The following is a 17,289-nucleotide window of genomic DNA, read 5'->3' as shown; positions in this document are numbered from 1 at the left end:
TTTTGTTCGCGTTTCCCACTCTGTAAAAATGAGGGTTGTTATTTGCGGTAAAAAGCAACACAGTTTGTAGCACACCAATACAATAGGATTTTCCTCCGATCTAAACCCTGTGTGAAAGCAAAAGGCTGCATTTTATTTTCTGGGGGCTGAAAATGGGAGAGGAGAAGGGAGATGGGGAAACAAAACAAATAAACACTAGAGTAAACCGTTTGGACTGCGCCGTGGATCCAGTGGATTTCTAATTTCATTCAGCTGGATTTCAGGCAATATATTCAAAGATGGTCACATAGCAATACAATTGCTAGCCCTGTATCTTCATTGCCTTTCTCTGTGGTCTTGGCATGTTCCCTCTGCGTAATTGTGTCGCCTACTTGGATTTGCTACCTAGGGTTTAAAATTGAGCATGATGGATTAATCAGGAACTTCAAATTGATCTTATATGTGAGTGTGTCAATGGTCTTTACATCTTGGTCCTTTATAGACTGGCAACCTGTCTAAGTTTAAGCTCTTTAGTCCACAATGGACCCTAATTAAGTGACCCGGCAAGGTTAATCTATGCAAAAATTACAAATATTCTGCTTTGGGTTATAAGTAGAGCAAAAATCTGTATTATTATATATTTTGGTATTTATAAATGCCTGTTTGTTTTTCCCACATAACTACAAGGAATATCAAGTTTTTCAATTTAGGTACATAGTAAAAAAGTATTTACCCCGTTAGAGATTTTTTTCAGATTTTTTTTGTTTTGGTCTAATTTAAATGTTTCAGATCTTCAAACACATTTTTACTTGAGATATAGACAACCAGATTGAATACAAAATTAGTTTACAAATTATTTTATTTATTAAGGGAAAAGGGCTAACCAAACGAGTCGGGCTATATGTGTAGAAGTGATTGCCTTCTCTCTATAAAAACAATGGCCATATCAGTTTTGGTTGCAACAACTGCCATCAGGCATTTGGGATAGCTTGCAAATACTGTTTTTATAGGGAGGAGTGGCTGAGTGGTTGCTCCTACAACACCTTACTTTTCATCAAGCTCATCAGCTAGAGTTCAAAAGGAGCTGGCCGCCGGTCATTTGACTTTGGAGTATGAACTTTTGAGGTACCTCTAACCCACTCTGATATTTCATGTGTTGATCTCCTAGTCATCCCTTGGCTTTTTTCTATGATAACCTCGCTCTCTCGGTATTTTACAAAGGTTAGCTGCTGTGTTGTCCCCTGGATCTTCCTGAAGCTTCTTAAACTCGCCGTTCAAATCTCCGACAGCTAGAACTTTCTTTCTACGACCCGCACCATGAAAACCCTCTGTATCGGAACCATCAGTCCTAACCTGTCCACCCTCGAATGGTCCACTATCTGCTCGGTATCAAAACCCCCCTCACCCCACAAACCAACAATGCCGGACTCTGCTCACGCCTCCCTGGCTCCTATCAATCTACTACAGACAAGCAAGATCTACTCTTGGATTCACTCACCGTATTATTCACTGATTTATTCCTTCAGCCCATCTCTCACCCAGTGATCTGCCCTTTCTGTGAAAGAGGAACCCCTGTGGACAGACATCTCCAATCTCTTGAACCTCATTACACCAGTTAAACTCATCGGCTCTTGAGCGTTGTCCCGCGTGTGGGTCAGAGGTTTGCCTCAGAACATGACAATTTGACATTACTGTGATGGACATATGGCCCACATATTTCTGCACCGTTATATTAATGCTGCCCCATTGGAGGTGTAGAAACAGTATAAAGAAGGACAGAGATGGAGCTGGCTGCTCATGCATAGCTGCATCCAAGGACATTGATGGAAAATTGAGTGGAAGGAAAAACAAGTGTTGTTACTCCTCTTAATGCCATAACAAATATGGGACAGAAACATAGATCTTTATAAAATTATTACCCATCAATCTATGGATCAATGTTTTGTTTCAAAGTTCTTTGTTAACTTCAAGCCTCATGGCGTTAACATGGACATGAAAAACAACTTTGAAAGAATTGAGATGAAAAAAACAAAAGATCCTTAAAAGATAAAAGATCCTTAAAAACATAAGGAAGTGATAAGTCCCTAATATTTCAAAGAGCTTGTTACTGTTATGGGTTTTTTTCTGTGAAAAATGTCTTCGCAGAATTAGGCCTGGCCTCAATAAACCAATGCCACGTTGCAACATTATCTTACCTTTTATCTGACAATATATCAGTATCTTCAAAAACTCAATATATTCACCACCCATACACAGAGTCAAAATCCTTAATTCTTTTGGTTATCTTGAGCGATTTCAGGTTGACCTGCTGGTGTGCTGCAGATCATCCTGCAGCATAACTCAAGTGAGTTTGAGCCTTAGAGTAGGTCATGAACTGATATTGTCTATTATTTTCCCCATAGTTGTCTAAGAATAAGTACAGATTTTATGGTTCCAATATCAACGTTAAATTACCCAAGTCCTGAATAAGTAAAGCTGCACCAGGCCATCATATTTCTATCCCTATGTGTGACATTCAGTGTTTTTTTTTTCTTCTTCAAAATGTTGTCTTAGTTTTATTCAAGATATAAAAGGACTCAAACTTTTCACAATGTCCCATTTCTGTCTCGTCAGTGCACATGATATTTTCCCAAAGGTCTTGAGGATTGTGAAGATTTTTTTATTTTTTTATTTTTTTACAGTAAATGTGAAAAAAAGCTTTTCTGTTGGGTCAGCGGCGGTTCAGGCTTTCAGACTCTTTTATAGAGAATTTTAAATTTTCTTTTTTAATTTTTTTTTTATTTGCACAACCTCTTTTTTGTCAAATGATGAACACTTAACAGACCCAAGTGGGGCCTTTGGCCATACAAAGACTGTGAGATTCCAATCGGATGGTCAAATTTGTTTTCAACATGCCAACCAAAGCCCAACTCTGTAGCAGGCCTTTGTGTTTTGATATTGCCAACACTGATACTGCAATATGAATTGTGATTGAATATCGTATGGAGCTGTCGTATGAATGGCATCCTAAATATTGGAGGTTTGATGATGATGATGATGCATGGACAGTGAATAGTAAGGTTTAAACGTCCACCCACTCTCCACAGTGTGGAAACAAACACCATCCACTGCTGCCTGTTTAAGTCAACACCGCTGACGTGTTCTTCGAACAATCTGGGCCATTTGATTCTCATTTGAATAAAATTCAAATTGAAGGTACACAGAGCTCACAATCCACTTTCTGGAAGAAAAAAAAAATATAGTACCAATGTGTATTCTCACGTGTGTGTGTGTGTGTGGCGGGGGGTGGGAGGTGGTATAGGATGGCTGAAGATTGCAGAGCACTGCACACCTTAAGTGGACAGACAGCGGCATCTCTGCTGCTTCAGCTCCAACTCTTGTGTAATTCTCTACCATATTTACGTATTCAAACCGCTCCCAAAATAACAAGACAACTCACTCTTGAGGACTATGCTCAAAAAAAAACCTGAAATGACTTACCTAGTGTGGAAAAGTTGGCAACATCTGTGAGCACGGCGTTGGTGGAACAAAGAAGGGGTGGGGGATAGGAAGGAGAGAAAAAGAAAGAGAAAAGGAAATGTCAGCGAATTACAATGTACAGCAAGCTAAACTTTAATGCAGGCAGAGGTTGTCACAAGCTCGGCTGAAAAATGACGGTCTCCTAGCATTATACAGACTCAGGGTTACGAACAGTCCCTGTCAGAAGGGAGGTGACGAAGAGGAGGAGGAGGAGGAGGAGGACATCTTAGATAGTCTCCCCTGAGGATCCTACGTTGGTCCAAGTTGCATTAATATTTGTCAGTGTTTCAACATTTTAAGGGTGGAGGCGAAAAGGGTGTAAAGCAGAAACCTAATCCATTACCGGCAAGTCTTTTTTTTTTTTTTTTTTTTTTTGCAGCATTATATAACCACACTGTGCAAACAGATGTGATCCAACAAATACACACAAAAGTGCGTCTTCTCCCATAAGTCTCTGAGATAATTTATTATCTCACCCTGTGCGCTTGGATCTTCTGCTTCTCCCCAAGCTTGTTAGTCTGGCTGTGAACATTCAATGCACGGAACCAAAAGCGTAATAAACTGCTGGACTATTTGCCCCACAAAGACTCCACAGTGCTACAACGAGAGAATAACTAGATGGCCAAGAACAGTCCCTTTGGCAATGTGGTAATTAAGTCCCTGCAACTTAGGGATCACTTCTCCTGTGATTCATAGAACGTTTTAGTCGGGCTCGGCAACCCCTGTTTTGCTTTATAAGTACCAACCAACACTCACTGCCACCCTTGGTGAAGATCTGTACGAAGTTCTGATCCACCCGTATTTGTAACACTCTCAGTTGTTTTAACGGTTTCAATTATGGCTCTGACTATAAATATATATATATATATATATATATATATATATATATATATATAGGCTGAGGTAAGCAAGCTAATTTCTCGTAGCAATTTCATGACATTTGAATATCCACATACATTTGATTCACTTTAAATGCATGTTGTCTTGTCTTGTCCATTAAAAAAAAAATAAAAAGGTTAAAGACTGGCCCCAATGTTGTATTATATTCTTTCCCTGGGCATAAATTAGGAAAACCTGTCAGTGATACCTAATATTGGCCTTCTTTTCATAGAGCTGGTCGCTTGTTCCTCTCGCAAGATCTGGTAACACTGAAGCTAACCTAAAAGGGCGCTTCAAGCTAACTGTTTGCACTGATGTGCTAGTTAGATGCACTGCCGTAACACTTAGGCGAACCTAAATTTGTGTTCAAGCAGATGATTCAGCCGCACACCACTTGTTCAATATACTGGACAAGCCTGTAACAAGTTAAACAGAAAAGCCTGAGAACTCTGAATGGAGCATACATGCAGCTAAATGCTAACTGACTTAGAGAGTAAGTGGAGGTGACAGGTGGAGGGCCTTGCTCCCTTTCTATCTACATGTTCTATAGACCGGAAATCATCAGGAAAGAAAAGCTTACATATAAAGATTATGTTCTGAGGGAAGTTGGTAAAATAACACTAAGGAGACCATATTTTGATTCACAAAAAAGAGGAGACTTTGCCCAGTCGTGACATACTTTAATAACACTCTCATTACTTAAAGAAGGCTTACATTGTTGTTAAATTTAAAGTATGCGTGGTTAGAAGAATAGTTCAATAACAAACTTAAGATCAGATTCCACAACTCCGCAAGTACAAAAATCACTTCAATGATAGAAATAAAGACTCTTCTGTTTTAGAAAACAAACCTATAAATAGCTCACTTTTCTGCAGAGATAAACAAAGATCTGAAATAATATTATGATAGAATAACAATTATTCTTTTTTCAGTGTAATAATTTAAAAAAGCAGCAGTTTTAAAAAGATATTTATCAAGCAAACAGGTGTATTGTGGGCTCTATAGTTTTCTATTTCCGACTAATTCCTTGTCTCCGCTTCGACTTTCACAGCCCTTTAATCTTTCTCTGTGTCCATGGGACCTACAAAGTCTTTAACACCTTTGTCATGGACATATACAAGATTTGCACACAATTCACTCTGCCACATGTTTGTCCCAACCGGGATGGTATCAGGGAAATTTATTTTGCTGCGTGTCTAGAAAGCTGCACTCGTGCTTCAACATCTTGAAGAAGAACCACCCACAAGGCAGCAGCTCGGGGATTACGTCACATAAAAAGAAAAGGCCGTCTTATTCCATGCATCGCACCAGTCAATTTAAGCACATGCAAACTGGTCCCGTGAGAACGATGAAAACCAGACATTATCATTAACATTATTTAATCTGTGAATCCTCCACGGATGCCCCAGACCAAACGTGAAAAGTGGACCTGTCGGAGCAAAAGAGGACATTTGGTCACCTTCAATTAGACAAGAAATGTGATCTTTAACTATGCTTTACAACATCTTTAAAAAGTGCCCCCCCCCCTCGTTACAACTCCAGGTGTTTCTCAGGACATAAAAAGGCCTTTCACAAGTTTTCTCACACCTGAAACTCTTAGTCTGTTCAATTCAAATAATAATAATAAAAAACATAACTTTATTGTAACTAGTTGTATTTAGACTCCAGCTTTCAGTCTTCATTGGTTGTAGGCTATTAGTACCACACATTTTGAGTTGGTATTGTTTGCCCACTGTTCTACAAATCTCTTAAACTGTGAGAACATTTCTTGTCCACAGCCCTCGAGAGATCTCCAACATATTCTCTGTCAAATTTCATTCTGTATTGCAGCTAGACCATTACATAACTTCTATTTACTCTCATTGAGGAACTCTTTTGCATTCAGTTGGAGGCATGCTTGGATTCCCTGTCATACTGAAAAATAAAATCGTTATCTTGAGCCTTCTAGCAGACACCTGCAGGCTGTGTTCCAAAACTGGCATTCTGAAATATTCACCCAACTTAAAACTTTTCTTCCACTCGAAGAAAAATAAATCCCACAGCATGATACTGCCACCAGATGTTTTACTGTGGGTATGGTGTTCTATCTGCAATGTTCAGTGTTGTGTTATCCCAAACTTTATGTTTGAGACAACACAACACTGGAGTCAGGCACTGAGAATCCAACACACCACTTCTGATCATTGCATCTCAAATTCACTGTTTTGCCCTTTTAAAGCACTGGGTTCTTCTCTGTGCATTTGTTCCCTGAAGTACAATTGTACTCTCTTGTAAACACATGATAAACCAAAAAATAAATAAAAAAGAATGGGATGAACTAAGTAGGATAAGACGCACAGTGAGGAAAATAGCCAACTGGTGACCTAATATACTACTATTGCTGTTGCTTAGTGTGCAGTCTGGTTGTGTTCCTAAGCAGAATTTCGAGGTAATGTGATTTATCACCAATGATGTCTATCTCGCCGCATTCATTTACATTTTTGGTGCACACGCTACAAATCCCCAGGTGGATCAGGGGACGAGAAAATGTGATTACAATATCTGTTTTGCATGTAGGAACAAATCTATTTTCAGACGGAAAGGAGGGGGGAAAGATCGGGGTTGGGTCTCAGGGATACTCATTACCATTCTGTCTGACACACATTCACACTGTTGTGCGACTGTTGTTGCTAAACAGAGAGCTCAGCTGAGGACCTTGAAGCTTCATGCGGGGAAAATTGGGCCCAGGGGAGGGGGGTAGCAGGGACTGATGTCAAACTTCAAGAGCCACTAGAAGCACCTGGGGTTTCAATGACATTAGCATTTGGCTTGCTTGGTAGAAGAGTATCTAAAGGGAAAGATTCAACTTAATAAAAATGGAAAGGATGCAATCAGGAAGAGGTGCCGTCTTAAAACTAATACTCGGTGCCACAAACCTGACTCAGGAAGAATGATAGTACTGGAATTCAACTGCATTCATATGTAGAAGGCAAACGAAATACCATGCCCTGAACCCATCCGCACTCCTATTGTTCTAATCACATTTCCCTGTTAATTGAGGGTTTTCCTTTTGCACTCTAGTGAGGATTATTGATTTTCCCCAAGTCCTGTGGAGGAAATTTGGATGCCTGGCCAATCAAAACCAATGGAGGAAGTGGGGGGCCTAAGTGGATTAGACTAGTGGAGGTGGTGGAGAGAGAATCTAGTGGGAGACACGAGTGCCTTCAATAAGCCCTCTCTGTGAACCAGGAAATAGACGGAAGACTCAGACACCTTTTTTTTTTTTTTTTTCCCCCTCCGACACCCGTTCTCCATCTCCCATTTTAAGCAGATAAGCAGCTTTCGGGGTCTTAGTTATGCTGGGAAGAACCACAACATGGCAGGAAACTTTTGAAAACTCACCAAAAAAAAAAAAAAAAGACAGAAAGAAAGCTGAGAAGTCTGTTCTTTGTGTAGTCTTGTCTGAACTGACAAGGAGGATTTATGGGATGTTTTGCAGTGGTCGGTTGTGCTTGGGGGGGGAGGGCACAGTGAGCATGCTACTGTTCAGACACGGGTTTTAGTCCAGGCTTGGACTATTTTACTGAAAGCTTTGGCTTTGGTGGATAGAAATAAGACACAAATTGCTTCTATTTTTGGGGGGATTCAATGGCATGCCCCCAAACTGTGACCATTAGTTGCTTTTTAAAACTATGTCTAAGAAAGGAAGTGTAACTAGTGCTTTAACCATAACTTTGGGCTTTTAAGAAAACCGGTGCAAGCAAAACATGATCCTAATCAGAGCTTGCTCAAGGCATTAATGAACTAGGCTTGTCCTTGGGGCCCCAAACCATCAGGGGCCTCTTACTAAATGTGTGCATTTTAACACAGACCAAAGAGCAAAAAAGTCTATACTGTTTATTAAGACTAAGAATAATAGCACATTAGATTTAGAGGTTTCAGTATAAATAAATTAAAATATCTTACATAGTTTTACATTTTAATGTAACATTAAGAGAATTGAGGTGTTTACTTTGTAAAGGTGCAATGACTAATCTCCCTTGAATGATTGCTGTGTTAGAATTGTTACAATCTGATGCTACAAGTTTAATCTATTCTACAAGTTTAATCTATTCTTTGTGTTGTAGCTGTTTGTTTCACATATAATAAGCAATTATCTGTCATAGCTTTCAAGCTCAGCCAATTAAACCTGCCCCCCCCCCCCTGCCCAGATTCCATCAAGTCTGCAATAAAACACTTTTGGCAGTGGTGATGTTCCTACAGGAAGTCAGGCCCCACATCAAATGGGCCAGAGCTGAACATGATTTTGTGACATTACGACCTATTTTTTATTTTATACTACAACATTAAACCAGATAAAAAAAATTTACTCCTGTGGTTCACTTATTACTACCAAAATTATTTCAATTTGCCGATGAACAATGAGAGATGTCTTGGCCAACCCAACTTTTTTTTGAAAGGTATAACATACAAATTGGGTTTCTTGGCTCTTAAAAAATGAGACTGTCAGGGACCCACTTGAAGAAGAAAGGTGATGGGACTCTGCTTAAAAATCCACTAAGATATGCAAACATTTCCTCAGTTAGCACTCATAATGGGAAAATACTTAGGGGTGCAGGAATCTATTTATAAATGTCACACCTCGATTTTCTCATTCATTTTTGATCAATGTAAAAGGTGAAACTTTTACTAGTCTATCATCAGTTTTGGCAAACTGATGTTAGACTAGACTTTGTGGTTCTTCCTTTACTTTCTCACAGCTCCACTGAAGTCACCTGTGTATGCCGAATACCATGGAGGTGGGGCACCACTCGACATTACATTGCGTAAGGGAAACTCTGGTCACTGCAGCGCCATTCAGTGTGCTCAGGTCTTCTTCAAGCTTTAAATATTTTACAGGCAGCATGAAACATCCTTTGACCATAAACTCATTTTGGGAAGAGAGGTTGACCTTTCTCCCAGAATTTGGATTAAATTTAAGAATCGTTTGTCCTTGGTGGGATTTTTTGGGGGTGAGGCGGTGAATTGTGAGCACCTCTGAGACTCTGCAGCTCTTCGGACAAGGACATCATCCCACTCAGGAGACAGTCGCTTTGACACGACTGGTCTCGACCTGCCTCATTCATCACAGAGCACTCAGTGCACAGCAGCTGGGGCACAGCAAAGAGGGTATACGGTGGCTCTGTTGGTCACAACATACAAGCACCTGTCTTCACCCAGCTACTATATCTGATAACGGTTTGAACTAATTCAGAGCAGAAAGTACTTGCAAAATTGTGTGCATTCATTGTGATTGATGAATATTGACCGTAATGCAGATGATAAGGCATAGTCAAATTATTCCCAAATGAATATCTAAATTCAGTGAAAAGGAAAAAGAAATGCATTAAAATGCATTAATCTTCCACCGTTCCCACTCATGTTCTGGAAATTCTGTCCAAATCTGATGTGCCCTTATTCTGTTTTACACCACACTTCTATACCCCTCCCATATTTAATGTCTTGGAGATGAAAGACTGAAGGTTAATATTCTGTCAGGGAAATTTGTCTCTGAGATCAGTTGAGGGGAGAAAAGGAAAGCAGCATTAGTTTGCATTAGGACAGCACTGAGCACTTACTCTTACCTTTCATTTTATTCCAAATTTATTCTACATTTTTCATTTCTTTATATCTGCAGTTATCAGTTTGCTTAACACAGTTTCCTTTCTTTTAAGGGGTGTATAATCTTACATATCGGGGTTGATGTACACAAGTTTTGGTGATTTATTAAAAGCTAGCTGGTGCATATCAAGACAGGCGAACATCGCTGAAACTTTAGATTAATTTCACCGATTTGATTGAAAACTGAAACCCAGATTTATGACACTAATATATTTCAATGGTTAACTTCCTCTTGATTTTGATGATTATAGCTTAAAATCAAGAGAAGTTAACCATATAAATATATTAGTGTCAACTCCTGAGCAAGGAAAAGCTATTGGCTCTCCTAAAAGTCGCTAGATGATGTCATTGCCTAATGTGCATATTTGGTTATATGATCCAGGCTGTAGAAGATGGAAATGTCAATGATGAAAAGACAAAAAGGGGAGGAGCTTATGGCAGCTCTCACTGCTAGCTCAGGACAGCAGAACGTTTGGTGCTTTCACATGTAGTCTCCAAAGTCTCCGATAACAGGAAAAAAGTCTCTAGATTTGTCGATACACGTTTGTTTGTTTTTTTTAAAAAAAAGCAACACAAGGGGTCTGAAAAATTGCTAAATATAATGACATGGTCGCTAAGTTGGCAATAGTGATTGGGGCTCCTTATGCTTGAATTACGGCATTGTTAAAGAATTTACCTCCTTGGTTGCGGTCACACCAGGTTCTTTGCCTGAATACTGTGGTGTTTCTATTGTACACTGTAGAAGAAGGAGAAGATCAACCTGTGGGTCTGCTGATATTTTCAGAAAGGCCAGGTTGGTTTAATAGCAGCCATCAGTTTTATTTAGCCAATAACACTCACATATAGCAGAAACAAATGCTTGAAATGTATCCCTCTGGGTTTAATGACTCATGAGTTTCATTTATTGAATGGACTTAAAACTTTGATAATATTTTGATTATTTAGATTTACCTTTTTAAATGCAGATGCTTCATCTCTTAAAGCACTTATGTTGGCCAGAGTTAAATGTTTATTATATAACTATAATATAATGTAAATAAATGTATATCATGCAATAATATCCATCCATTTTTCAACATGCATATCCCTATTGGGGTCACGAGGGGTGCTGGTGCCTGTCTCCAGCTGTCAATGGGCGAGAGGAGGGGTATGTAATATTAATAAATTACATTGTTACCAGGGAGGTTTAGCAGTTAGATTCCCTTGTTAGGCACCAAACCTAATTACTTATGTCTTTAAAAAAAATGTTTTATATTATTCAATTCGAGAGCCAATTGTTTACAAGATGGTTGCCCTGTCTTTCTTCCACACTCATGTTTGCCCCCGCACTCTCACATATCCACACGGGACGAGAGAGCGCAGGCTTTCCAAAGTGGCTGCAGGATTGAGTGGTCTCTAATTGGGAATCAAAAGCAATGGAGCTGGAAGGCAGCCATGAAGGCACAGTCCAACCTCAAGCATTCGTTGCTCAATTTAGACCGTGACAAAAAAGGCCCCTGTTTCTTGTTTCACCATTTAACCTATTCGCCAGGGTGGAATTGGAACAGCTGTTTTTTTTTTTTTTCCCCTGCACCACAGAATGGTTCTGGCTGGCTGTGGACCAGCTAGCTGCAGACAAAAAGGGCTCGATGCATATAGAAAAATGGAGAAATGGGTGAAAAAGACATTATAAACAGTGTTGGTATTACTGAGACCATGAGAGCTCACTCCCTCCTATCTGAGCTGAATTAAATAATGTTTTTTTTTACTTCTGTTGCAATGATTTGGAGAGGCCAATCTTTTGCATATCCAGAACGTATGCACTCCTCAAGAGAAAAAAAAAACTCACATTCGAAACACATCAGCTCTCAATTGGGTGAAAAAAAAATGATGCTGGATGTTACGGAACAGGTAAGGTGTTAGGAACAAAAGGATTACCACATCATTTAAAGAAAAGGATCAACCCACAGAGGGTCTAATCCAAAGTCAGAGAGGAAGGGAAACTGAAAAAAACTCATGCAACAGGCTAGTCCAGTTTTCCCGAGATGTCATTGCAGCAGCTCCAAAAGCGGTAGTAGGTCGCATGGCCCCACGTGCTTGTATGCCTTCCTGGCAACGTCAAGACATGCATACAAGCTTACAACCATGACAGCACAATGGATGGTGTCCTGGGGTGTCTTCACCCAGATCCTGAGCAGGGCATCATTGAGCTCCTGGACAGTCTGAGGTGTAACCTGGTGTTGATGAATTGGACCAAAACATGACCAAACTGATCATGCCGAACAATGTCTCAAACAAAAGAACAGGGCACAAGTGGCGAACCTGCTAATTCTGGTGTCCCTTGGCAAACGCCAGTTGAGCTCCACAGTGCTGGGCAGTGAGTATAGGGCCTAACAGAGGATGTCGGACCCTCAGGCCATCCCCATGAAGTGTGTTTCTAATGGTTTTGTCAAAGATATTCACGCCAGTAGGCCGCTGGTGTTCACTTGGATGGGCTCTAGTAGGACTCATCCTGTTCCTCCTCGCACAATGGAGTAGATACTAGTCCTGCTGATGGGTTAAAGAACCCTTTTTTTAGCTCTCCTAGAGTGACTGCTTGTTTACCGGAATGTCTTCCATGCTTTGGGGACTGTGCTGGGAGTCTTTGTGGTAGTTTGACGAGCGTAGTTAAAAAAAAATGCAAACTTCATCAGGCAGTTGTCAGCGTCAGAGCTGTCCTGTTTAAAGCCCGCTCAGGCATGACAGTGAGGGAACAAGGAATGCGTATGCTTGCTCTGCAGCAGATGTTCCGTTTCTGCTGTAGATGTCTGCTGTTTGAAAGCCCAGTTGCTGTTCTGCACTCTCCATGTCCTTTTTTTTTTTCTTTCTTCTTTTCAAGTCTGAATAAAATTAGACAATGACAGGAAGCTCCTAGCTAATTGGGTTTCTATGCAAGAAAAAAAAATTAACTTTACATCTGTTTACATCTGTTAATTTATCAAAGATTTTTAAGCTAACTCCTATTATACAGCGCCGTGCAAAGGGGCCTGAACCTTTTTAATATTTTATGATATTAGAACCACAAAGAGTAACTTTTATTTTATAAGTAGTTCTAGTTGTGTAATGGGATGATGACAGATTTTCTATTTTATTCACAAATAAGTAAAAGTGTCCCCATTTGTTCAGCCTCCTTTATTCTGTGTTGCTCCTTAAAATCCAATGGAACAAACTGCAGATGGAGTCTGTGTGTAATTTATTCTCAGAATGAATCCAGTTATTCTGGGAAAACCTCAAAGTTTTTTGTTTTTTTTTGTAGAGAACATTAGGGAACAAACAACAAAATCTTTTCCTCCTTTGCAATATTGCTCAAACTCGGATTGAGTGGAAGGCATCTATGTAGCTACTGTTCACTTGTCACAGATTTTCAATTAGATTTAAGACTTTGACTAGGTCATTATAACAAATGAATATGCTTTGATCTTAACTCAATTATAGCTCTGACAATATGTTTAGAGTCTTTCTCCTGTTGGAAGATCGATCTCCATTCCGGTCTCAGGTCTGATTTTCTTCCTAAATTGCAGGAATCACATTTTTTAGCCCCCTCCATCTTCCCATCAGATCTGACCAGCTTTCCTTTACCCCCTGCTCAGCATGATGCGTCCACCCTGTGAACAATGCCCTCCATGGCCATAACTTGGTAGATTTACAGCTGGCACATTTTCTATTTTCAGGAGATTAATGGAGTATGAATTCCACACAGGAGGACTTTGTTTACTAATTAGATGATTTCTAAAAGCAGTCAGTCACCTTGGATTTCGTTTAGGGAAATCAGATTAAAGTTGACTGAATACAAAACACATGGCATCATTTTCAGATAATCATTTGTAACAATGTATCATTGTCTGAAGAATCATGCGTTGGTATTGAAGTCTGTGTTTATTAGAAGAAAACAATGTGACTACTTTTGCAAGTCCCAGTGGTGCCCTATTGCTGTCTGCTATGACACACTCTTGTTCCAGAAGACGAAAAGAAGGTTGAGTTTGGGAGAGTTCTTAAAATGCACAACCGGTTTCAGCCCGACGGACCTTGATGAGTGATCATAAGTTGAGAGATTAGAGACCCATGGGCTCTAGGCTGAGTTCTGACCCTGAGTTCAGTTAAGTTCAGGTGGGATAAAGACTCTCTTGCCTGGAGGACAGATAGAGAAAAAAAAAAAAAGGATGGAACAGAGATGAAGAGGAAGCGGGAAAAGCCTTGATGCTCCAGGCGGCGGCGTGCACGCTTGGCCCTTTGCATTACCCTCTTGTTAAGACAAGCAGCTGCATATCAGCTGGCCTGATCAAGGCCAGTTAAAGTAGAATAAAAAGCCCAGATTAGAGCGTTTCCTTTAGTCAGTGTGAAGCCGGTGAAGTATAAATAGAGAGGCGGTATTGATGTTTGACGCTTAACTCTCCGCTCACAAATCAGCTCCCTAAAAAGAGGCCCGTCACCACCAGAAAGCCATTAGCATAGGTCACAAGGGCGCGCCGTACAACTGAGTGCGTTTGCAAATGAAATTCATCAGGTCCAAGATCAGAGTCATTTAGGGCCTCATTGCGCGGCAAACATTTACGCCAACTGTCTGAAAGGCTCGTAGAAAGGAGTTCTTTATGTCTCCGACTCAAACACATAATTAGACATAATGAGTAAACAACGTGGCTGCAAGATGGGAGCTTGCTTATTGCTTTTTAATTGTGTTTCTCTCTGAGCCCGTTCTGGAAGCTCGGGTACCTGTGTGCGCTGGCCCGTGCGAGGCCAGGTGCAGTCATTACCACGGGACAGATGGATCAGCAGAAGCGCTGCTCGTTTCCTTTGCAAGGCAACACGGTGGCTGCCATATGTAAACCCATCATTAAAACCGACCTGTGACCCCTCCAGCCCGCTCCAACGTAGTTAATTAAGTATGTCAGGCGCTATGTAGGTGGTGACATTTTCTCCTTTTGTTTGTGGATGTTTTTAGTTTACGACAGTAATATAAAGATTTAGGGCTTTTTGTGTGTGTGTGTGTGTGTGTGTGTGTGTGTGTGTTTGAGTGGCACGCTTGCTTCCGCTCCTGCAATTTAGAAATGCTGCATGTTTATCATACGTGTCATCGGGGCACACGGACGCGACTCTGGTGTCAGGCATGTTTAAGTTTAGGGGCTTCTTTTAATATTGCCGATGCAGCTCCTTTGAAAATTCATTAAAGTGCCCCGACCCTTCTGCCATCTGCGCGAGCGAACGGGAGCAGCCTTGGGAGCAGCTGGGGAGCTCAGGAAGATGAAAATTCTGACACGGGCAGGAGCGTGCGGCCGAGCCCCCAGACACAGAACGAAGAGCCGCTGATATCCTGGCTTTGAACTGCCATTTATTTATTCCTAGACCTTAAATGAAAGCAGGATTCAAATTTAGATTCAGAGATAAAGATTGCTGGCGGCGCTCACATTCTCCACCGGATCCAATTTAAAAGGCAAATGGCAAGTATTACATAATCGCAAGGCTGATAAAATAATAAACAAACCCTTAAAGGTTTAATTAGAGAAGCCGCACATTTTACTAAAATATAATCATCCCCACTCACTTACTTATTGTACACTGCATTAATATAACTTGGGTAAATACAAAAAAGCATTAAAAAAAAAGTAGGTTAAAAGATTTCAAAGAGCAATAAACACACCGCAATGAGTGCAATTATACGGAAATGGAGAATACTGTTCTGAGTGTTTTCTCCATGTAATGAGCAACACTAGACCAACAGGCAATTACAAACGCATCCAGGAGGTCAGAAAATAGCCCAGCACAACAAGCGATGTATACTCGGTCTGCTAAGCTCAGCGTTCCTGATTGAACAGTAGGAAAGACAGACAGAGCAACATTGCCATGGATGGGAGAGTTCGAAGAAGAAAAGCACTGCTAATCAAAAAGAACACAAAGGCCAGTCTCACATTTGCAAAAGTAATGTATTGACAATCCCCAAGATATTCATGAAAACATTTATTTGACTGTTGACTGGTAAGACACCCTTCTTTTAATTGCCGTCCTAACCTAGAGGAGGGTTTGTGCTAAGAGAAAATTAACGATTCAGATGACATAGCTAACCACAAGCTACCGGGCGACAACCACCTAACCACCGACAGCAGGGTTCGAACCCACCGGTTACAGGACGACCAGGACAACCAGGTGCTCAACGAGAGACGGACAGATGGACCGGAAAAGAACTGAGCCAAAAAGTAAAATCTTGATTTACATGTCCATCTACGTTCCAAACCTCACATATGGTCATGAGGTTTGGATCTTCACTCGGATACAAGCGACCAAAATGATCTTCCTCCAGAGGGTGGCCGGGCTCAGCCTTAGAGACAGGCCACCCTCTGGCTTTGATTAGAGCTGCTACTTCTCATCAAAACAAGTCCAATGAGGTCGTTTGGACATCTGTCCAAGATGCCTTAACTCAACAGTACAACGACTTAAAGCACACCAGCCTATCTGCCTTTGATTGGCTTGGGAACACCAAAAGAAAGGGATTTGGAGCAGCCTAGTCAAATATCAATTTACATCCGGTTGAGATAATGTCGCATGACCTTGAGCAGTGCGTTCGTCCTCGAAAACTCCCCAATATGGGAAAAGTAAAGCAACTCCACAAAATCGAATGGGTCAGAATTCCTCTGCCGTGATGCAAAATGCGCGTTGCAGCTTATCGCAATGGCTTAATGTTGGTGGTTGTCATCGAGGATGGCAAAACCAGTCATTAGGCTTAGGGGGCAATTCCATTTTCACATAGGGCCAGGTTGGTCGGGGTGATGGTGTTTACCTATGGTAACACATAGTGACAGTAAAGGTCTGTGAAAAATGTCTATCATTCATCACTAGGTTTTGTATTCACTCAGCCTAACTTTATCAGATGCTAGATTTGCGTGATCTTTCTGAAGCTGAAGAAATCTGAAAGCGTTGACAACACTTCACAGCTCTACACCCAAACAGAAGTCCAGCCATAATTGCACAGAAAAGTGGAAGCATTGGCTCAGGGCTGCATTTTCCTTTTATCTCACTGTTATGTCCTGAGTTGTGTTGTTCTACCTAAAATGACAGCAAACAGACGTACTTAAACTGTTCGGGGAATATTTCTTTGATAGCAGTTTAACCAAATAGTCTAGAATGTGTCATCCTTATGCATACACCCAAGATATAAGCGTTAAATTAAGTCATCAGAAATATTCCAGGCAACTGCTTTCGCAACCATCTACCTGTCACCGCAGAGAGGTGCTTAATTAGCGCTGCTGTTGGCGTTCTTCCTCG

The 17,289-nt window shown here is 40.7% G+C and overlaps 1 long non-coding RNA gene across 2 annotated transcripts in view; it reads right to left on the bottom strand.

Moving 5' to 3' along the window:
• The window catches only part of LOC118565711, a 429,568-nt gene that overhangs the window by 272,853 nt on the left and 139,426 nt on the right, over positions 1–17,289 (bottom strand). For both annotated transcript variants that reach the window (XR_004932543.1, XR_004932542.1), the window contains exon 4: positions 3,460–3,483. This is a non-coding gene — a long non-coding RNA (uncharacterized LOC118565711). The remainder of the gene's footprint in view (positions 1–3,459; positions 3,484–17,289) is intronic.

Source organism: Fundulus heteroclitus, chromosome 14, assembly GCF_011125445.2.
Source record: "Fundulus heteroclitus isolate FHET01 chromosome 14, MU-UCD_Fhet_4.1, whole genome shotgun sequence".
NCBI lineage: Eukaryota > Metazoa > Chordata > Actinopteri > Cyprinodontiformes > Fundulidae > Fundulus > Fundulus heteroclitus.
Note: the sequence above shows the minus strand (reverse complement) of the source record. Positions and strands in the feature narration are given on the sequence as shown.